General features: G+C 35.9%; 1 long non-coding RNA gene across 1 annotated transcript in view; it reads right to left on the reverse strand.

Moving 5' to 3' along the window:
* LOC128929645 (uncharacterized) overlaps window positions 1-24707 on the reverse strand; it is a 110956-nt gene that overhangs the window by 32640 nt on the left and 53609 nt on the right. The window contains exons 3-5 of the long non-coding RNA XR_008476414.2: window positions 11758-11847; window positions 6638-6749; window positions 1588-1708 (exon numbers count right to left, since the gene is read on the reverse strand). This is a non-coding gene — a long non-coding RNA (uncharacterized LOC128929645). The remainder of the gene's footprint in view (window positions 1-1587; window positions 1709-6637; window positions 6750-11757; window positions 11848-24707) is intronic.

Genomic DNA, 24707 nt, shown 5'->3' on the forward strand with positions numbered 1-24707 from the left:
TTCGTCCAATCAAATTTTTATAGTATATCAAATTACTACTATATAAGGTTCCATTTTCTTCAATTCTCCTCTTCCACCACCCAATGTTCATGAGCTATACTTTTCATTGACATTGTCAAGGTTATAATATGTACACGCTCATTTGCAATCATAAGTATGCCATCTGTGTTTTGCCTATAAGGTAACTGCAGATGATAAAGTCTAGTGTAAAACTTAATAATCCAATGTTTGTTTACAACAGAGTGGCAGTCTAGATTCTAGCAAAGACATTCCCCTGTAAGTAAATATAATCTTTCATTAGGTGTCTTTTTTTTTTTTTACATCTTTCTGAGTTGAAATAAAGTGAATGATTCTTCAATGTCCAAAATGATGTTAAGATAGGAAATTAAAGTAGAAAACTAAAATTAGAAAGCTGGAAGTTATGTAAATAACAAGCTGGCTTTCACCCTGATAAGTCTTGCCCTGGAGTCTTTAGACTTCTCTTTTGATGGCTGCCTCAGGCACAGGGATAAAATAAAGCCTGTAGAAAATATAAAATGAAATGTCTAAACAGAAAATCCCCATATAAAACTAGGTTAAAACCTCAATATAAGGTATACAAGAACTAATTTTCCTCTGCAGAGGACTCATCAAACGGACTGGCTTGAATAATGTCATGGGACAATTCTTAAACAGAATATCAGTTGCATATAGATTTGTGCTTAAAAGGAACCAACCCAAATGCCCATCAATGATGAGACTGGACAGGGAAAATGTGACTCATATACACCATGGAATATTATGCAACCATCAAAAACGATGAGTTTGTGTCCTTTGTAGGGACATGCATGAACCTGGAGACCATCATCCTGAGCAAACTGACACAAGAACAGAAAATTAAATACTGCATGTTCTTACTCATAGGTGGGTGTTGAACAATGAGAACACATGGACACAGGGAGCAGAGCACTACACACTGGGGTCTGTTGGGGGGAATAGAGGAGGGACAGCGGAGGGTGGGGAGTTGGGGAGAGATAACATGGGGAGAAATGCCAGATATAGGTGAAGGGGAGGAAGGCAGCAAATCACACTGCCACGTGTGTACCTATGCAACTATCTTGCATGTTCTTCACATGGACCCCAAAACCTAAAATGCAATAAAAATAAATTAAAATAAAAAATAAAAGTTTGCACTATTTATATGGTCTTGAAAACTTCAACTCTAACATTAGTATAAGGTATTCACAGAATGATCATTGCTCTAGAGTTGAAAGAAGCCAATGCAAATCCTTTCTGAAAGAACCTACTCTCATCTCTGGTGTCTAGTATAAGAGGAAAAGCAGGGAATTGAGATCAGGTAAGCTTATTCAGAACATCTCTACCATGCATACTTACCTGAGTGGCAGGTATATGAGTCCTCACAGAGAGATACTACACTGTGCATAAAAGTTTTGGCCAGGAGCAGTGTCTCATGATTGCAATCCCAGCACTGTGAGAGGCTGAGGTGGGCGGATCACAAGGTCAAGAGATTGAGACTATCCTGGCCAGTATGGTGAAACCCCATCCCTACTAAAAACACAAAAGTAAGCTGGGCATGGTAGTGCATACCTGTAGTCCCAGCTACTCAGGAAGCTGAGGCAGGAGAATCTCATGATCCCAGAAGGCAGAAGTTTCAGTGAGCCAAAATCACCCTACTGCACTCCAGCCTGGTGACAGAGTGAGACTTCATCTAAAAAAAAATTAAATTTTACAGTATTGTGGACAAATAATTTATTATTTTTAACCAAAACTAATGCCTGGCATTTATACTATTAATAATGAACTGTTAATACGAGCTAATATTTATGGAGTGTGTCATGTGATCTTCATGTTGTGATAACACTTTTTATGAATTATTTAAAATGTCTGAAAATAATCTTTTATAATAAGTATACTATTTTACAGATTATAGAGAAATGAAACACTGGCTTAAGGCCACACAAGTAGTTAATGGTAGAGTCAGGATTTCTGTCTTTATTATGACTTAGTAAGAACAAGCTATGTAATGGAATCATGTTCCCTCCTGCCTGGGTCCAGTGTCAGAACACCTGCTCTATTCAAGAATAATGATAATGGTGGCAATGTCAAATGAACCATCTTTCCTGAAGTTCTCTTACTTATTCTAAAACTTTCAGTGGGTTTCAGGCTGTGATTTGTACGTTTCACATTTGATTTAAATTTTCATGCATTTTACCTGATAAAAATGATTGCCAATAAGAAATTTTTAAAAATACAGAGACCGAAAATATCATGAAGGTAGGGTGTGGGTTAAATTTAAGACAGTGGCAGGAAAATGGAATGGAAATAGTGCTTTCTCTTGAGCCCATGCTGCCATGGGTATTTTGCTATATGTTTTGTTTTGTTTCACTTCAGCATCAGTAAGAGTATCAATTCTTTATCCACTATTGCTGTCTTACTCTCGTCTTCTGATTCCAGAATCAGCTTACCTAAAATATAGAATTGTTACAAGAAACAGGTGTGTTATCAAGTTATCTTGATGATAAAAGTGCTTTGGAAAGTACCATCATGAATACAATCAGATTAGGCAATGTTCTTCTGCTCATTATCCCAGACATATACTTAATTTTTATATCATTAGCATCTTAGTCATCTTTATTTTATTAAGCATATTAATGCCCCAGAGCTAAAATGCAATGCCCCTTTATCCTTTTTTATTATCACATAGCTCCATAAAATTTAAGTCTCCTACAGTCTTAAAAATGTTTTACTCATATAATTGGGGTCACTTTGCTATGATATTAAAACATTCTTAGAGACAAAGTTCACTTCAGCAAGAATTTTTTAAGCACCATATTGATATTTTGAGGTATTCAAATGAGCAGAAGCCATAAACATCCCTCTTTGGTTCACAGTCTGTAGGTAGGAAAAGATGTTGATATAACAGACTTCCATAGGATAGTAAATCAAAAATTAGTTAGGATTTTAATAACTTTGGTGGTTTTAAAACTTGTGTGAAGATTCTTAGACACTTTGTAGCAAAATCAGAAAGTTAATTTTCCTTCTCTTCAATATGATCCAGCTTTAATGACTTCCTTTAAATGAACCAAATATGGCAGGAGTGATGCTGTATGAGGCTAAGTCTTTAGAAATGACACATCTATCCTGTTTCTCACTTCCTGTACAGGCACCTTTTGATCCCTGAGCTACTATGTAAAAGTTTGGCTACCCTGAAGCCAGTGTAATGGAGACATGTGAAGAAACAGAAAGCAATGACCAGCGAGCACCAGCTATTTCAGGAGTGACTTGTCTGAGACTTCCTTGCTCAACTCCAGATATGTGAGTGTATGAGCCTTCAGATAATTCTATCCCAGCTCCAATTCTTCTACAACCTCATAAAAGACATTAGAGAGAATCATTGAGCTGAGTTTAATCAACATCTAGAACCATGAGAGAGAATAATAAAGTAATTATTGTTGTTTTAAACCACTAAATTTGGTAATTTGCTCTACCACAAGAGATCATCAATTATTCAACTTAGCAATTATAGACACTCAGGAAACAGCATGGTAATTATGGGCAAAAGATATCTGCTTACTGCAGATAGAAAGCCAGTGAAATAAAGCATCTGTATTGAAACTGTCTGTGCTTTTAATACAGATGCTTTATTTCACTGGCTTTCTATCTGTAGTAATGATAAAACAACATTTATTCAGAATGTCTGATAATTTGAACTGCTGAGAGTAATTAGTAATCTATTAACTATATAGATAATAAATTTTAGAAGATTTATAATTTGATTATAACATTTCTGCCCTGAAGCATTTTAGGATATTTTGGGTCATTCAAATACATATTGCTGTTATTATACATTTAAAAGGCTCATGTGATTTGTCTCCAAAGTATATCCAAAGGATAGATCGAATATACCTGTATATCTTAATGTAAAGAACCGAAACATATGCTGTAGTGACTCAATTAACAATGCGGAGTTAATAAGAAATCAATGAAATCATTTATGCTCTTCAATTTTTAAAGTATTTTAGGAGTTTTCCAGATGCTGTTATACACACTGTCTTATTTAATCCTTACAATAACTTTATGAGACATGTACTATTATTCCCAATTTGTACTTTAATAAATGAAGGCTCAAAGAACTTAAACATTAAACCCAAATTGACATAGGTAGTAAATTACAAACCAATACTCTAAACCAGAGCTCCTGATCCTCATCCCAGCATTCTCTCCAATATATCAAAATTATTTCTCCTAATCCTTTTTTTAAAAATCCAGTAGATACCCCAGAAGTTGTTGTTTAAAACAAATTCAATGAAGTCTATGATGTTCTATGTGTGTAATATTTATGTACATAAATATGTATATGTGTATAATATACAGTTTATAGTCCTGCATTTCATGTTTTGGTCAGTAATGAACCATGTATATGATTGTGGTTCTATAAGATTATAATGGAGTCAAAAAAATTTCTATCACCTAGTGACATCATATGTATCATAATGTAGCACAATGCACTACTCACATTGTTGTGATGTTTATGTAAACAAATCTACTTTTCTGCCAATATATAAAATTATAGCACATACAATTATATATAATACATAATTTTTACAATGATAATCAACAACCATGTTACTGATTTATGTATTTATTATACTCTACTTTTCAGTGCTTTTTTAGAGTATACTCCTTCTACCAGAGTAGAAAAAAGTAAACTGTAAAACAGCCTCAGGCTGGTCCTTTAGGAGGTATTCCAAAGGTTGTTATCATACTAGATGACAGCTCCATGCATGCATGTTATTGTCCCTGAAGACCTTCCAGAGGGACAAGATGTGGAGGTAGTAAGCCTTTAAAAGGAACAATAAAATATAATCAAAAGAAGTAATTTAAAAAAGGAAGTGATTAAAAAGGGAAAAATACATGTAGGAAATGAAAAAAAAGAACAGAAAAAAGCAGGGGTCCTGGAAGTACAATTCAGCCTTGCAGACCTGCTCTGTAAACAGCTTGTGACAAGTGGCTTCTGTTTGAGAGGATTGATGGCTCAGGGATGGGCCTCTGGGAGCCAAGGAACCTGCCAGTTTACTATCATGACAGAGCTGTTTCTTCTCCACAGCCCAACAGCTATGTCACCTAAGCAGCTTCAACTGCTATGTCTGAGACTCTAGGGTCCAAGAATTTCCACTTTTCCTTAAGAACAAACTTATGGGGAAAAAGATATAGAGTATTTTTTTTTATTTTACCAAACCTAATTACTTTTCAAAATACCCAAAATATTTTTTCAAAATGTTACTTTCTGAAGGTAATATTATGAAACCTAAACTGAAAAATAAGCTCATCAGAGGGATTTTTCCTTTTTTTCCCCTAAAACACACAAGTATATGGATTGAAGGGAAGTGCTGCTACATAAACAGAATTCAGAGGGAAGTGTGTGTGTGTGAAGAATGTTTTTGGAGCCTTAAATGTTTCCGAAAATATTCTGTTGGGTTAAGGTGCTGATTTGGGAAACACTTAAGTAGCAAGCCCATTTCCCATTCTGGGTGATCTCAGAGCCTTTTATAGACCTCTTACCATGGTGAAAAATAAGTGATTCACTTGAAGGTCAAGTTTCTGAAAAGAAGAGACTTGGCCAGGCTCTTCTTGGTTCTTCTCAGGGGCACAAACCCGATTCTGGCAGCACCTTCATTTAACAGGCTGCATGGAGGACTGGAAAGCCGATTGGTTACTGGAATTATACTCTATCCCCACATGTAATTATAACTGCTGGGTTAAAGGGCTAATGTTAGCACTAATCAAAGATACCTTTCTTAAAGCCTTTCTCTTGAGAGTTCATAAATGTCTAGTAAAAAAAAAAAGTCACAGCGGCCAAGCCTGTGGCTCACACCTAGCACTTTGGGAAGCTGAGGCAGGCGATCATCTGAGGTCAGAGTTCGAGACCAGCCTAACCAACATGGTGAAACTCTGTCTTTACTAAAAAGACAAAAAATTAGCCTGGCATGGTGGCACACGCCTGTAATCTCAGCTACTTGGTAGGCTAAAACAGGAGAATCACTTTAACCTGGGAGCTGGAGGTTTCAGTGAGCTGAGATTACACCATTGCACTCCAGCCTGGGCAACAGGAATAAAACTCCATCTCAAAAAAAGAAAAAGAAAAGTAGTTTTTGAAATTACTGTGTGCATAAAACCTTACTCTATCACCGAGTGACTTCCTTGACTGTCCTATATATCGTGCTTAGCAATGTGCTAGCTTTGAGGAAGAAGTGCTTGAGTCTTAATTCCTACTTTGTATCTCATTTGCATGTCCCACTAAAATCTTTCTACTCCCCCACCCACCTTTTGCCCTGCTTTCATCTAGGAGCTCTCCTATCACAGTCAGCAGTGAAGGCCTCTCTGTTCTTAGCCTGGCTTACAAGTTTGTCTTTGTTGAGATAAACCACTCTACAGCCTGTGTTCTGATTACTTCACTAATCACTTGATTCCTAACCAACAGTCAAATTTGTCAAAAGAAGTTTTAGGGCCTGAAGAAATTAGTGGGTGTCTGTTCATTATACTAGATTTAACTTTTGCTGATATCTTCTCATTCCTGCTTTCTCCTTGGGACAGTATAAACCTCAGTTAATTAATTCCTGGTGCCCTTTGTACTTACCTGCCTCACGTTGATTGTAGAAGTTCCCTCTAGCCTCAATTCACTTCTCTAGTGAGATGGCATTTATCACCTTAGAGGTTGGCATCATGACCTATGTTTCAGTTGAATCAACCTGAGAAAATAGCTAGTATCCGGTTAATATTAATATTATAAGATTAAAAGTTGTAATAGTAATATTAATATTGTAAAATTTAATAGTAATATTAACATTGGAAGATTTATTTTCAAGATGGTTGAGTAGAGATATTAGACACCAGTTTTCTTTAGGAAAAATACCCAAATTTTAGGTAAATAAATGAAATAGAATATTAAGAGGAGAGTGCTGGAACCTAGAAGAGAACTCACAGAAAGCAGGTGGGACAGAGAAAAAGCACAACTGCAAAAGCATGGTAGAGATGGGCTAAGAAACAAAAGGACGTGACATTTTGTCAAAGGGTAAGTGGCAGTCATCTTGGCTTTGCTTACCCCTGCAGTAGTCTACTGGTATCCAAGCTCTTCTACCCCCACAAATCCAAACAGTGGGGGTAGTGATTTGGGGAATTCTTCAGGACAGACCACCAGCATGCATAGATTCATTCACCATTCCCACAGACCTGAGCTGGAGTGTATCAATGGGATAGTGTTTTCACCCCATAGAACCTCAACCCTTGTGTCTGCACTTTATCAAAGCCACCATAACTATTTCCTAGCACCCACTCAGATTGTGGCAGTCACACAGGTTTGGCTAAGCACAGGGAAGCTGCAGGATTCCCAGTGGTCTAGCCCTTGTAGAGTGCAGCTCCCGAGGGAAAGGAAAGTACAGCACCCAAAGGGGACAACTTTTGGGACAAAGGAGAAAAAAGCATGCAGTTTTCTGTATCTGAGAGTTCCCAAAATACATTATAGTGATATCCTCAAGGGGAAAATAAAATCTATCCAAATAAAGTACATTTAAAAATAATAAGGAGAAACAGTTTATCCACAAGAAAAAGAAGCAGAAAGGCAATTCTGGAAGGTTGAAAAAATAGTGTTGCAGCACCCTCAAAAACATCACCTTCACTCTCTAGCAATGGATCTTAACAAAAATGAAATCTTTGAAATACTAGATAAAGAATCCAAAATATTGATTTTAAAGAAACTCCATGAGACCCAGGTGAAATTTGAAAACTAATACAAAGAAACTAGAAAAATAATTCAGATCATGAATGAAAAGCTTATCAAAGAGACATATGAAAAAAAAGCACTTTTGGAGATCAAAAATTCATTGAAAGAATTAAAAATACAGTGAAAAACATTAATAGTCTATTTATTAGGTCAAGCAGAAGAGAGAATCTTAGAGCTTAAAGATAGGTCCTTCAAATTAATCATCAGACAAAAATAAAGAAAAAAGAAGGTTAATATATAACAGAGCCTTCAAGAAGTATGAAAATATGTAAAATGGCCAAACTTATGATTGATATGTATTTCTGAGGCAGAAAAAAAGTAAAACGTTGGAAACTATTTGAGGAAATAATTGAAGAAAACTTCCTTGCTAGAAAGCCAGACATCCAGATAGGAGAAACTCAAAGAATTCCAGGAAGATAACGTTGCAAAAAGGACTTCACCAAGGCATGTATTCACCAGACTATCTAAAGTTAACAGGAATGAAAATATATATGCACCTAACACCAGAGCACCCAGATTCATAAAACAATTACTACCAGACTTAAGAAAAGAGGGAGACAGAAATACAAGAAAAGTGGAGGAATTCAAACCTCATTAACAGCACTACACAGATCATCAGGAGAGAAAATAAACAAAGAAATCTTAGTCAAATAGGACTTTATACCAAACAGATATTTACAGAACATTCTGCCTCAAAATTGTAGAATATAAATCCTCCTCCTTAGTGAAATAGAACATTTTCCAAGCTAGCTCAGAATATGTTTTGGCTGTGTCCTCACCAAATCCTACCTTGTATTGTAATAATCCCCATATGTCAAGGATGAGCCAGGTGGAGATCACTGAATCATGGGGGCAATTTCCCTCAGACGGTTCTCCTGGTAGTGAATAAGTCTCAGGAGATCTAATGGTTTTATAAAGGGCAGTTCCTCTGCACAAGCTCTCTTGCTCACCACCATGTAAGACATTCCATTGCTTTTCCTTTGCCTTCTGCCATAGTTCTGAGGCCTCGCCAGCTATGTAGAACTGTGATTCCATTAATCCTCTTTCTTTTATAAATTATCCAGTCTTTATTAGAAGTATGTCTTTATTGGTAGTGTGAGAACACACTAATATAAATCATATTTTACACCACAAAAACTCTCAGTACATTTTTAAAAATCAAAATTATATTAAGTATCTTCTTGGACCAGAATGGAATAAAACTAGAAATTAATTCCAAGAGGAACTCTTAAAACTAAAAGAAAACATGAAAATTAAACAACCTGCTCCTGAATGATCTTTAGGTCAACAATTAAATTAAAATTTTTTTTAATTATTCAAATGGAAAGAAAATAGAGACAATACATCAACATCTCTGGGAGACAGCAGAAGAAATGCAGAGGGAAATTTATAGCATTAAATGCCTACATAAATAATATAGAAAGTTTACAAACTAACAACCTAATGTTTTATCTCAAATAACTAGAGACAAAAGGACATACCAAACCCAAAACTAGTAGGAGAAAAGAAATAACAAAGATCAGAGCAGAACTAAATGAAATAGTGACAAAAAAAAAAGAACTAAGGACCAATTACATGCAAACTTGGCTCCATGAAAAGATAAATAAAATTGATATACTGCTGGCTATACTGGCTCTACAAATATACAGAATTGATATTCTGCTGGCTCTACAAAGAAAAGTAGAGAGAAGATTTAATAAGCACAATCATATATGAAAAAGGAGACATTGCAACTGATACCAAAGAAATACAAAAAAGCATCAGCGACTACTATAAACATCTTTATGTTCACAAACTAGAAAACCCAGAGGAAATGGATAAATTTCTAGGAAAACTACAATATCCCAGGACTGAACCAGGAAGAAATAGAAATCTTAACCAGCCCAATAATAAGCAGTAAGATTGAATCAGTAGTTGAAAATCTCCCGAGAAAAAGTCCAAGACCAGATGGATTTACAGCTGATTTCTATTAGACATAGAAAGAAAAATTGGTACCAATCAAAGCAAAATTCTTTCAAAAAATCCAGGAGGAGGAAATCTTCCCCAACTCATTCTATGAGGCGTGTATCATCCTGATACCAAAGCCAGGAAAGAACACAGCAAGAAAGACTAATTTTTTTATTTTTAGTAGAGACAGGGTTTCACCATGTTGGCCATGCTATTCTCAAACTCATGACCTCAGGTGATCCGCCCACCTCAGCCTCCCAAAGTGTGGGGATTACAGGTGTGAGCCACTGTGGCTGGCCTTTATTTCTCAATTTTTAAAAGTTCTTTATGAATTAGGAAGATTAGTCCTTGATAATGTAAACTGCATATATTTCCTCCCAATATGTGGTTTGATTTTTGTATTTTTTTTGTTTCTATCATAAATATATCCCTTTTTTGTTTTATTAAGTACAATAATCTGATTTACCAATCTTATCTTTAATTGGATCTGGATTTTGAGTCACAGTTTAATTGCCATTCCTAAATTATAGAAAAACTCACCATCTTTTCTTCTAATACTTGCTTACTTTCATTTTTACATTTAAATATCTGATCAGTTTAGAATTATACATTTAAATATCTGATCAGTTTAAAATTATACTAGTCTATGGTATGAAGTATTGAACTTGATAATCTTTTTCAAATGGTATCTATTTTACCTAGTCCCATTATTAAAATTCCCCTTTTGCCCAATTAGTTGAAATATCACTTTTACCATATTCAAAATGTCCAAATGGACTTGGTCTATGTTGTGACTTTTTATTTTATTCAACTGGCTTGTTCATGAATGCATTCTCAGTACCACTGCTTTACACAAAGAAGCCTCATGGACTGTGTTCATAACAGTAGGACTACTGCTCTCTCGTTGCTCTTCTCTTTTGGGTTTACTTAATTATTCTGAATTGTTCATTTTTTCATATACAATTTAAATAAATATCAACTCCCAGAGTAAAATAAGCTTTAATAAATATTAAATTCACATATTAACTTGGGAAAATGACATCTTTTTGATGTTGAATAGTCAAGTAAGAGTAAGCAAGCCCTCTTCATTTGTTCAAGTTTTTGTTCAAAATTTTCAGAGATCTTTGAAAATATAAATATAAACAAATAATAGCAACAGTTTTAGCTGATTAGCTGTAAGTTTTAGCACTTGATGCTTTATACACATTCAAGAGCAGACATAAAGATCAAAAACCTTATGAAAAATGTTAGAACTTTTGTAGTCTCTAGGTTATGATCATGAAATAATTTCAGTTTCTTCCTTTGTGTCGAATACATGTCAATAGATGTGACTATTTTTACTGCAACAGCTATTACATCTACTGGAGGACCAGATGGATCACAACCATGTGTTGCTTAATAACCAGGATATATTTTGAGAAATGTGTCATTAGGCACTTTTACCATTGTGTGACCATCATAGCTTGTTCTAATACAAACCTAGATGATATGGCCTACTATGCACCTTGGCTCATGGCAGAGCCTATCATTGCTTATGGGCTACAAACCTAAACAGTATGTTACTGTTCTGAATACTGCAGTCAACTGTAACACAATGGTAAGTATTTCTGTATCTACACATAGAAAAGGCACAGAAATATATGGCATTTTAACCATATGGGAATTCCATGTTATATGCAGTTTGTTATTGATTGAAACATCATTATATAGCCAACAACTATATTACCTATATGAGAGGAAAAAAGGATATAAGACAGATTTACAAAGAAAGCAAAGTATAGGTATAGAAAAACAAACTATAAAAACTCAAACTTCTGCACTTCTTTTCATTGGAGCTAATATGCAAAGTTGGAAAAATATATCTTCCTCCTTTATCAGATAACATTTCGCTTAACTGAACATTTCTCAAAGGCAACTTTCAAAAAATCCAGTTTTCTTCAAAGTTTTAGAGAGCTGTCTTAAAGAAGACATCTAGAAAGTAAAAACTCATGCTATACAGAGTTTGATATTTTTAAAAGGAAGAGAATTACCTGACATGGAGTTGGGTTCACTCAATTTCTTCATCCTTATTTCCCTCCCAGAATTCTATTTCCTTCCTTTGCTTCTCAGGAGTGGAAGCCCTGGGATTTTATCAGAAAAAAAAGTATTATTTCAATTTGTAAAAAACACAGACAGAAATAAGTGGTAACATATGTATCTCAAGGAAGTTTTAATATTTTTTGAAAATTTCAACTGGAATTCACTGTTAATAAGTTTCTACATATTTTAGATCTGTAGCTGCACTGAAGAGTATAAACTATTTTTTGTCTCAACGTTTGTAGTACAAATTTTATTAGATGGCAAGTCAAAACAATGTTCAAGAACCATATTGCAAATATAATCATTTCATTCTTGATTTTTGAACTTTTTCTTGACAGCCTACCAGGCTTTTGTTTGGCATAAAAATGTACTATCTGGAATCCAGAGATAGAGAACACATTAAAACACCTCCCTGACACGATCAGTTTACAGCCTCCACATTAACTGCAGAAAAACAGGGTTGCATGGAACAGATGAAAACTTCAGCAGTGGCCTGTCTACCTAGAGGAACGATTGGCCGAATCCTGAAATTATCATAATGTCCTTAATGCTTTCATGTATTCATCCTACAGGCTACTGATTCAATCATAATTATACATAACATGGTTCTATGGTAATTTCTCCTGAATTAGATGATACGGAGACAAAAACATCAAGAAAGCATTAAAAGAATCTACTGCAATGAATAGATATAAATCAATTCCGCATTGAGGAAAACATAATAAAAACATTGCTTCTCACAATGTCTACATTTTAATAAATTAAAGTGTCTGCAAATAATTTGTTCTCTGAGGAAGTAAAGTTTTACCTAGAAATTCTGCATAGCCATTTTGACTGGTGTGAGATGGTGTCTCACTGTGGTTTTGATTTGCATTTCTCTAATGATTAGTGATGTTAGGGAACACTTATGCACGGTTGGTGGGAATGTAAACTAGTTCAGCCATTGTGCAAATTAGTTTGGTGATTTCTAAAACAACTTAAAATAGAATTATCTCAAGATGGCTGAATAGGAACAGCTCTGAAGTGCAGTTCCCAGCAAAAGCAACACAGAGGATTAGTGATCAATGCATTTCCAAACAAGGTATCAGGTGCATCTCAATGGGACTATTTGCACAGTGGGTTTAGCCTCAGAAGAGTAAGCCAAGGCAAGGTAGGCCACTGCTTCACCTGGGAAGTGCAATCCCCAGAGGACCCCCCTCCATACCCAATGGAGGCCATCAGGGACTTTTCCATCCACTCCAGCACTCCTGTTCAGATACTGTGCTTCTCCCACAGTTTTTACCACCCACAGACCAGGAGGTTCCTGGGCCGAAAAAGACCACAAGTTTCCAGCATGGCTGTTTCAGCTGGTGCCATGGGTGTCTGCACAAAAACACAAATCTGGGCAGCCATTTCAACTGGCGACTGGAATGCCTGGGAGACAGAGATGCCCATTCAACTGAAAAAGAGGGAGCTGAAACAGGGAGCCAGGTGATCTGTCTGGGTCCCACCCCCACAAAGACCACCAGCAATCTGAAACACTCAGATTGAGAGTTCCACAGCAAGCACAGGGGGACCTGGGATGGTCCAGCTAGGCGGGGGCAAGGGTGTCCACCATTACCCAGGCAGTCTGCCATTACTGAGGCAGTCCACATTACTGAGGAAGTCTGCCATTACTGACGCAGACCACCATTACCGAGGCAGTTCTAACTGTACTTCTGTAAAGAAAACCACAAGGAAGTTTACACAGCAGCTGGGCAGAGCCCACAGCAGCTCAGCAATGCCTCTGCTGGCAGACTGGGATTTGACTACCTCCTGGCAGGCAGGCATCTCTGAAAAAAAGCAGCATGTCAGGAACTTATAAATAAAGCTCCACCTCCCCAGGAGAGAGCACCTGGGAAAAAGAGGCAGTTATGAGTTCTGCTGCAGCAGACTTAAATGTACCTGCCCAGCAGCTCTGAATGAAACAATGGAACTCCCAGAACAGCACCTGAGCTCTGATAAGGGACATACTGTCTCCTCAAGTGGCTCCCCAACCCCCATATATCCAAAGAGGCACCTCATAAAGGAGAGCTCTGGCTGATATCTAGTGGGTACCCTTCTGGGATGAAGATAACAGAAGAAACTGGCAGCAACCCTTACTGTTCTGCAGCCCCCACAGGTGATTCCCAAGTAGGCTGGGTTTGGAGTAGACCTCCAGCAGTCTTGCAGCAGAGGGGCCTGACTGTTGAAAGGAAAACTAAAAAACAGAAAGAAATAGCTTCAACATCAACAAAAAGGATGTCCACTCAGAGACCCAATCCAAAAGTCATCAACCACAAACACCAAAGGTAGATAAATCCATGAAGATGGGAAGAAATCATTGCAAAAAGAATGAAAATACCAAAATCCAGAACACCTCTCCTCCAAGGGATCACAACTTCTCACAAGGAAGGGACAAAACTGGATACAGAATGAGTCTGATGAATCAACAGAAGCAGGCTTCAGAAGGTGGGTAATAACAAACTTCTCTGAGCTAAAAGAACCTGTTCTAACCCAATGCAAAAAACTAAGAACCTTGAAAAAAGGTTTGACAAAATGTTAATGAGAATAAACAGCAAGAACTAATATAAACAACTTGATGGAGCTGAAAAACACAACACAAGAACTTCGTGAAGCATACATAAGTTTCAATAGCCTAATAAATCAAGCAGAAGAAAGGATATCAGAGACCGAAGATTAACTCAATGAAATAAAATGAGAAGGCAAGATTAGGGGAAAAACAGTGAAAAGAAATGAACAAAACCTCCAAGAAATATGGGATTATGTGAAAAGACCTAATCTACATTTGATAGGTGTATCTGAATGTGATGGGAAGAATGAATCCAGCTGAAAAATACTCTTCAGGATATTTTCCAAGAGAACATCCCCAATCTAGCAAGGCTGGTCAACATTCAAGTCCAGGATATAAAGAGAACACCACAAAGATATTTCTCAAGAAGAACAATGCCAAGGCACATAATGGTCAGATTCACCAGGGTTGAAATGAAGGAAAAAATGCTAAGGTCAGCCAGAGAGAAAGATCAGGTTACCCACAAAGGGAAGCCCATCAGACTCACAGCAGATCTCTCAGCAAAAATTCTACAAGCCAGAAGGTAGTGGTAGTCAATATTCAATATCTTTAAAGGAAAGAACTTTCAGCCTATGATTTCATATCCATCCAAACTAAGCTTCATAGCAAAGGAGAAATAAAATCCCTTACAAACAAGCAATTGCTGAGAGATTTCATTATCAGCAGGCCTTTCTTCCTGAAAGAAGCACTAAACATGGAAAGGAACAACCAGTATCAGCCACTCCAAAAATGTACCCAATGGTAAAGAGCATCAATACAATGAAGAAACTGCATCAACTAATGGGCAAAACAACCAGCTAGCATCAAAATGGCAGGTCAAATTCACACATAACAATATTAACCTTAAATGTAAATGGGCTAAATGCTCCAAACAAAAGGCACAGACTGACAAATTGGATAAAAAGTCAAGACCCATTGGTGTGCTGTATTCAGGAACCCATTCTCATGTTCAAGGACACATATAGGCTCAAAATAAAGGGTTGGAGAAAGATTTACCAAGCAAATGGAGAGAAAAAACAAAAAGCAGGAGTTATAATCCTAGTCTCTGATAAAATGGACTTTAAACCAACAAAGATCAAAAGAGACAAAGAAGGGCATTACGTAATGGTAAAAGGATTAATGCAACAAGAAGAGCTAACTATCCTAAATATATACACACATAATACAGGAGCACCCAGATACATAAAGCAGGTTCTTAATGACCTACAAAGAGACTTAGACTCCTACACAATAATAGTGTGGATATTAACACTACACTGTCAATATTAGATCCACAAGGCAGAAAATTAACAAGGATATCCAGGACTTGAACTCAGAGCTGGACCAAGTGGACCTAATAGACATCTATAGAACTCTCCACCCTAAATCCACAGAATATACATTCTTCTCAGCATCACATTGCACTTACTCTAAAATTGATCACATAATTGGAAGCAAATCACTCCTCAGCAAATGCAAAAGAACAGAAATCATAACAAACAGTCTCTCAGATGACAGTGCAATCAAATTAGAACTCAGGATTAAGAAACTAACTCAGAACTGCACAACTTCATGGAAACTGAAAAATTGGCTCCTGAATGTCGACTAGATAAACAGTGAAATGAAGGCAGAAATAAAGATGTTCTTTGAAACCAACACAGAGTTTCCTAATTAGAGAAATGTGTGGAGGTTTCGATTGAGAGTGTGAATAAATTCTTTATGTCCTCCGATTTTGCAAAAATTCTCACATATACATATCTATATACACACCCATACATATATGCATACACTCTTGCACACATTAGCTGAATTATAAATTAAATTAAAATTTTAAATTAAATGATTTTTAATTTTGATATAATTGACATAAATACTTAAGGCATATAATTTTATAAGAAACACTCATCAAGTCATCATAATTAAGAAAATGAACATATCAATTTTACCAAAAAGTTTTCTTCTACCTTTTTATATTTCCTGCCTATTGCCCCATCTTCTGTTCATCCTAACACTTGGTTTCTGTCATATAGATTAATTTATATTTTTGTGATATTAAGTGAATATTGTCATATAACATATACAAGCATATCCCATTTTATTCCACTTTATTGTGCTTCACAGATACTGTGATTTTACAAATTGAAGATCTGTAGCAACCTGGTGTGTCAAGCAAGTCTATCAGCACCATTTTCCAACAGCATGTGGTCACTTCTTGCCTCTGTGTCACATTTTGGTAATTCTCATAATATTTCGAACTTTTTTATTATTATCATACCTGCTATGGTGATCTCTGATCAGTAATATTTGATGTTACCATTGTAGTTGACTTAGAACACCACAAACCATGCCCATATAAGACAGCACACATAATCAATGAAGGTTGTGTGTGTTCTGACTGCTCCATTGACCAGCTGTTCTCTTATCTCTCTCCTCAGGCCTTCCTATTCCCTGAGATACGACAGTATTGAAATTAGGCCAATTAATAATCTTACAATGGCCTGCCTCTAAGGATTCAAGTGAAAGGAAGAGTCACACATCTTGCACTTCAAATCAAAAGCCATAAAAAATGATTAAGGTTAGTAAGGAAGGTATGTTTTAACCCAAGATAGGCCGAAAGCCAGGCCTCTTGCACCAAACTGTTAGGGAAGTTTGAATGCAAAGGAAAAGTTCTTGAAGAAAATTAAAATCCTATTCCAGGGAACACACAAATAATAGAAACAGCCTTGCTGCCAATATGGAGTAAGTTTGAATGGTCTAGATAGATGGAACCAGCCACAGCATTTCCTTAAACCAAAACCGAATTCAAATCAGTGCCTTCAAGTCTGTGAAGGTTGAGAGAGGTGAAAAAGTTGCAGAAGAGAGGTTTGAAAAATTGAAATTTGTTCATAAGGTTTAAGGGAAAAAAAGCCATCTTTATAACATAAAATACAAGGTGAAGAAGCAAGTGCTGATGGAGAAGCTGCACCAGGTTAAACAGAAGATCTACCTAAGATAATTGATGAATATGGCTACACTAAACAATAGATTTTCAGTGTACATGAAACAGCTTTCTATTAGAAGATGTCTTCTAGGACTTTAGTAGCTGGAGAGAAGAAGCTAATGAGTGGCTTTAAAGAAAGAACAGGCTGACTCTCTTGTTAGGGGCCAATGCTGCTGGTGACTTTAAATCAAAGCCAATGTTCATTTGTCATTCACAAATCCTAGGGCCTTTAAGAATTATGCCAAATCTCTCTACCTCTACTCTACAAATAAAACAACAAAGCCTGGATGACAGCACATCTGTTTACACGCTTGCTTCCTGAGTATTCTAAGCCCACTATTGAGACCTACTGTTCAGAAAAAAAGATTCCTTTCAAAATATTACTGCTTATTGACAATGCACTTGGTAACCCAAGAGCTCTGATGGAGATGTACAAAGAGATTAACATTGTTCTCATGCCTGTTAGCAAATTATCCATTCCTCAGCCCAGGGATCAAGGAGTAATTCTGACTTTCAAATCTTATTATTTAAGATATGCTTTTGGTAAAATTATTGTTAACATAGTAATACTTCTGATAAATCTGGGAAAAGTAAACGAAAAACCTGAAAAAATGTTCATCATTCTAGAAAGGATTTGACATTCATAACCCATGGAAGGAGGTCAAAATATCAACATTAACAGGAATTTGAAGGAAGTCACTTCCAATTCTCCTGTGGACTTTGAGGGGTTCGAGTCCTCAGTGGAAAAAGTAACTGCAGATAGGGTGGAAATAGCAAGAGAACTAGAATTAGAAGTGGAACCTGAAATGTGACTGAATTGCTGCAATCTCATGATAAACCTTTAACCAATGATGAGTTACTTATATATGAATAAAGAAAATGGTTTCTTGAGATAGAATCTATTCCATCTACTTCTGATGAGGATACTGTAAATATTGTTGAAATTACAAGAAAGGTTTGAGAATATTACACAAACTTAGTTGATAAATCAGTGAAAATATTTGAGAAGATTGACTCCAATTCTGAAAGAAGTTTTACTAAAGGTAAAAATGCCATCAAGCAGCATCACATACTACAGAGAAATCTTTTGTGAAACGAAGAGCCAATCAATGTAGCAAACTTTATTGTTATGTTATTAATATTTTAATAATTGCCACAGTCACTCCAACCTTTAGCAATCACCACCCTGATCATTAGCAGCCATCAAAATGAAGTCAAGATCTTCCACCATCACAATGATTATGACTTAATGAAGACTTAGATGACTATTAGCATTTTAAGATTAAAATATTTTAATTAAATTATGTACATAGTTTTATGAACATAATGCTATTGAACATAGATTACAGTATAGTGTAAATGTATCTTTTCTAAGCAATGGAAAACCAAAAATGTGTGTGACTTGCTTTATTGTGATACTTTATTACAGTGGTTTGGACCCAAACCTGCAATATCACCAAGGTATATCTGTATTCTATAATCTTGATTACAACTTACTCAGGATAATAATTTTAAGATTTATTTATGCTGTCATGAGCATCAATAATAGTTCATTTCTTCTTTATATTGTTAGTATTTCATTGTAGATATATACCACAACTTGTTTATTCACTTACATGTTGACAAAATTTGGGTTGTTTCTAGTTTTGAGTTTTCAAAATAAAGCTCCTATGAATAAATTTCATGTACAAGTTTTTGTATGGGCATATGCCTTAATTTCTTTTGAGCGAATACCTAGGAATGGAATGGTTATGTCATATGGTTGGTATATGATTAACTTTATTATTTCTGTATGTATGTGAAAAGGGTGGACTTTAATGTTTATTTACAGGATGCTGCAAGATATAAAATTTCACATAGAAATAAGAAACCTAGTTAGAAGACAAGCTTCACATAGTATGTACAGTTGAAACTGTTCAAGTATAGTTTCAGTATAAAAAGTGCTGCAATAGCAAACCACATTGAAAGACAGTTCTTATCAGAAAAACAATAAGACAAAATATCAAACATGTACACAACAAACTTATGCCTTAGCTACATGATCTAAAAGTTAAAGGTCCCATGAGATCCATCCTGAACTTGGAAGGCATAGCCTTCAAAGGTAGCTTCTGGAACAATATTTTGATCTTTCTCTTCCTCTGCAGAGAAATACTTCTCAATTAAGCTTAACTAAGCCTTATACACCGACTCATTTTAATGGTTTTGTAGAACTTCAATTTTGTCTAAGCCTCCACATTGTTCAATCTTAATACTAAGTTTCTCAGTTTTACCTAGTTTCTTAGCAGCCTGAAAGGTATTTGAAATGGCATCCAGAATAACCAGAATACTCTTGGTATCTTTTGCAGTTAAGAGTTCATCAACGGTTCTATTATGCCACAATGAACAAGGTACATAATCTGTTCAGCTGTTTCACTACTGGTCATGGCCCATACAGCTTCCTTTTATGTCTTAAAATCTGCCTTATAAGAAACTATTAAGCTTTTTTTTTTCATTTTATATTCCAATCTGCAGTGTATTAAAGTTCCAGTGGATTCTTATTGACACTCAGTGTGATTAGTATTTTTAATTTTAAAAATTCTATTGGTGTGGTGTGTACTAGTATCTCTTTATGGGTCTAATTTTCATTCCTCTAATGATTAATGATGCCAAATGTTTTCTTATTTGCTTATCTGCAATCCATAATTTTTGTTCTTGAAGTGTCTATTAAATTTTTGTGTACTTTTATTGGATTATGCTTTCTAACTGAGTTTGTTTTAAATAGTATGAGTCCTTTATCATATATGTGATTTTCAAATACTTTTCCCTAGCCTATGGTTTGTCTTTATATTCTCCTAACAATTTATTTTACATAGCAGAGGTTCTTAATTTTGACAAAGTTTATTATATCAATACTTCTTTTAAAAATCTAAGGTTTTCAGTTTATATTTTCTAACTAAATTATAAAAAGACCTTAAGATTCTTTAAAGCCAGTCATTATACTCTCCAAATCTACAGTATTTTTGTCTAATATTCTAGTTCTAGCATTAATTTTAAATTATTTTTGTTTTAAAGTATAACCATAGCCAACAGAACCCTACGGAACAGACACTGATACTCAAAGAACTTCATGCCAGAGGCTTACTATGAGTCACTTTTGAAAATAATTCCTTTAAGAGAGCAAGAGAATAGGATGGGCAGAGGGAGGCAGTGAACTCTCATGAAATTGCAACATTGACATAAGCTAGTCACTTAGCTAGCTATGAATATGGCATAGCTTTTCAGACATAGCCCCAAGAAAGGCAAATGGGCCAAGTCTTTATCTCCCTATCATTGGATGCAGGCTTCTTCTGGGAAAATGGTATAACCTTGAGCAAGACAGCATTTTCCATCAGGAACCATCACTCTCAGCCGTCAGAGGATGAGTGATTAGGAAGATTCAGGCAATCCACCCATAGCATCCACTTGAGGCCTCTCTACTCAGGACCACTTGTTTTAAATAAATAGTAAGCTCACTTTATCTGGAAAAACCTCCTCTAAGACCAATCACTGAAACTTGTCTCAAGGCCACAAGTGATCCTCATCATCTCCTTCCTATATTACTTATTCTAGATTCCCTTCCCCCTTTCTACAATTTCTGCTGCTCTAGAAATCAACCTGGGATAACCCAGACACATAGGAATGAGCATTTTAAATCTCTGGTGAGCATGCTCTTCCCAGGCCATCACTACTGTATATGTTTATTTACTGTCATTTTTAGGAAAGGGCCAAGGGACCCTCTAGTGTATCAATCACCAAATAACTGTGGGTCAACTGTTTTTTTGTTTTGTTTTGTTTTGTTTTGCCTCAGGAAGTAAGAGTCCTAAACCCTCCTGATAGTCAGGGTCAATGACTATTCTTGCTGAGCTTTTGAAACAGGAAGACTGAAGTGATCGTGTGGCATCCACAATGTAAAGAAGAATTCCCTTTCTGGAAGGCAGAAGAATTTCCTTTCTGGAAACCAGAAACTTTAGGCCAGCAGAGCCCAGAGTGTCAGGGAGAGAATTCAAACATTCTCTCAATGGGTCACTAAAACTTATTGTAAATTAGCTCATTCCTTTTGGTCCCAAACCCATTTATTTTATATATTGCTGAAAGAACCATACAGTGGTTATATATTTTGGGTATATTCTATGTCCTGGAGGATAGTGTCTCATTTTCCTAGAATATCATGTTCAAGTTAATGACTCAGCTGAGTCTTCAAAAGATGGCTCCTTCATCCTACCAGATTGTCTTCTTCAAGTGCTGTGGTATAGAATAGAGATGGTAATTGTTATGGTTATGTATTCATTCCTGTGGGTCCTTTGTTTTAAAATGAGTCTTTTGGTCTTGTGCTAGTTATACAGAATCTCCTCGGTGAATCAAACACTGGATGCTCTTCAGTAGTGGTGCTGGCTAAGGTCCTGTGTTCAGTGAAGACTAACTCATACCTGTAATTTGTTTTTATTAAAGATTAATTACTTCCTTTTCCATAATGAAATGGATCCAAAGTAATTTAACCTTTAAAATGTGGCTAGTTGATCTCCTCAATAAATGATATTGTACCTGAAGATCAACCTTGCTCTCCATTGTGGGTGTGCACTACATTTAGCAAAACCAGTAGTTAGATTTGTCTTAGTGACTAGAAGCCATTTACGTTGGACTCATGTATAGCCTGCATGTTTTTCAGAATGGTAACTTCACTCATTAGTCCACTGTGTCTACACTAAAATTATTAATGAAAACAGTGGATGATTCAGTTTTCTTGTGCCCTTTGGGTCTTTATTTATTTATAGCAGTGCAATTTAAATTCTTGCTCAGTACTGGCAGGACCACTTTCATATTATAAGGGATAGCTTCTGTATTTAAGATTTAATGGATCTGACAGAATCTTGCCCATAAAAAATATTTCTGGTTATACGGTCACTTGACATTCTACAGCAAGGTGTTCTGTCTCTAGAAGGACAAAAATACTATGCCAGAAACTATTTTTTGAATTACGTATAATTCTGTTACAGATGAAAGGGCCTTGCTCCAGAATCCTAGAAGTCCATTTTGTAATTCCATTGTTGGGAATTACCATAAAACCCACGTTGCATTCTTCCCCACTTCAAGTATCCCTAATAGCATAAAGCCTTACTGTAGCACTATAGCTCACCTGGCTGTACTAATTGCTTTAATAACCTGTTCTAGGGTTCACTCAAAGCCATAGCCTTCTGTGTTACCTGGTACATGGGCTGAATCCTTACTGCAAAGTGTGAAATGTCCTGTCTCAAAAGTTCAAAGTTATCTTCTAGTCATGTGCTTGCTTCTTAGAGATTGGAGGGCTAATAACTTGATTTTAACATTTACATAAATGTTCTAGCATGCACATGAGCACAGGACTTCTACAATTTTACTGATTTAATGAAGCTGTGAATTTTTATGTGTTTTCACCCTCCGGTAATAATATTTTAACAAGGTCTGCAACATACTTGATCCTTGTTTATGTTCTTAGATTAATGTGATATCATTGACAAAAAGGATCAACGCAATACTATGCTAAATGTCCAGAGAGTGTAAGTCTCTTTTTGAAAAAGAAGGAGAGTTAACACAGCACTAGGACAAAAACATATGTATATAGTACTCTCTGTAGAATTTAAGTGCAGATTGCTTCTGATGCACTTAAATTCTTTCCAGAATGTGATTAAAACAAACAAACAGAAGCTCCAGGTGAATGGCTGTATGTCATATAACTGAGACCATGTTAATATAGTTTATCAAATCTATCATAGCAGCTTCAGTAGAAAGCAAGATTTAATTGAGTTTGGACTTTTCTATAGATCCTTCATGATTTATATTTTTATAGGATTTTTCAATAGGGGTAACACTGGTGAATTCAATGGAAATGTGATAGAAACAACCACATCTGCATAATTCTCTGATATGTGGCTCATTTTTCCATTTTCCCTGGGATGTGATATCATTTTGATTTACTATTTTGACTTGTGAGGAGGGCAGTTTCAGAAGCTTGGAGTTGGTCTTTCCTATAAAAGAGTTTGTGTCACACAGGCCAAAAGAAGTGAGTCTGCATATTACCAAGTATGTTCCTTTCAATTGGATATTCAAGAAGTAGAAGCAAGTACTGAATTGATATTTGGGCTTCACGAGCACACTATGTGCTGGAGCTGGGCTCAGATTTCACTTATTATCAGGTATTCATTCACCTTAAATCTAACACTGGGACCATGATGATGCCTGGAAATCAATGACTAGACAGTCCTCTCTCACCATAGTATTATCACCAGAGTAAATGGTCAAAGGTCCCATTAAGAAAGAACTAGAGAATACTTTCTGTATTCATTTGTTATGATATTTCAGAGTTTCAGGATTCTTCACGGGGATGCTGCCTCTACTGCAGTAAACGGGTTGCAGGTCAAAACCAGATCAGTACCTAAATCTGATTTACAATTACAGACAAAAATCCAGTTCCTGTTGCCTCTGAGTTTGAAGGTATGGGTTACTTGAAGGAAAAGCTAACGACTTTCCTTATTGAGCTAAAAAAATTAGCTGGCCTAGAAGCTGTTAGAAGGCGCCAAGAGAATTTAGAATAATCACAGGCTCGACTGCTTACTCACACCAGTGAGGTAAGCCACCAGTTAGGTTGTGTGCGAGCGCCTTAATGGCTAGCACTTCACTTTTGACCTGAAATTCATATACAATATAAGTAGATAAATCAATTGATAGATAAATCTTTTATGGCCTATCAGAAATCAAAACACACAGAAAGAGGAAACATGAGAAATGTACAGCTTAATCAAGTTGACCAATAACAAAGCCATCCCACCAAGAACTGAAAACCAGAGTATTGATTATACCAATTCATGAACATAGTATTTACCTTTGCTTATGTAGGTCTTCTTTAATTTGTCTAAATAAAATTGTATCGTTTTCTGCATAGAGATCCTAATCAATTATACTTAAATTTGTATCTAAGTTTTTATCAAATACCTATAAACCCTAAAGATTCCACCAAAAGACTCCTATGCCCAATAACTATTTCAGCAAAGTCTCAGGATACAAAATCAACATACAAAAATCAGTAGCATTTATAATGAGGACACCAAAAGATAAAAAATAGACAAACGGGGCTTGGTTAAACTAAAAAAATTCTTACACAGCAAAAGAAACTGTCAAAGAGTAGACAACCTACAGAATGGGAGAAAATATTTGTAAATTATGCCTTTGAAATGACATGCAGAATCTGCAAGGAACTCAAATCAACAAGAAAACAACCAATATATATTAAAAAGTGGACAAAGGATATACACAGATACTTCTCAAAAGAAGACATACAAGTGGACAGCAAACATAGGAAA

The sequence above is a fragment of the Callithrix jacchus genome, chromosome 14 (genome assembly GCF_049354715.1).
Source record: "Callithrix jacchus isolate 240 chromosome 14, calJac240_pri, whole genome shotgun sequence".
Lineage (NCBI taxonomy): Eukaryota > Metazoa > Chordata > Mammalia > Primates > Cebidae > Callithrix > Callithrix jacchus.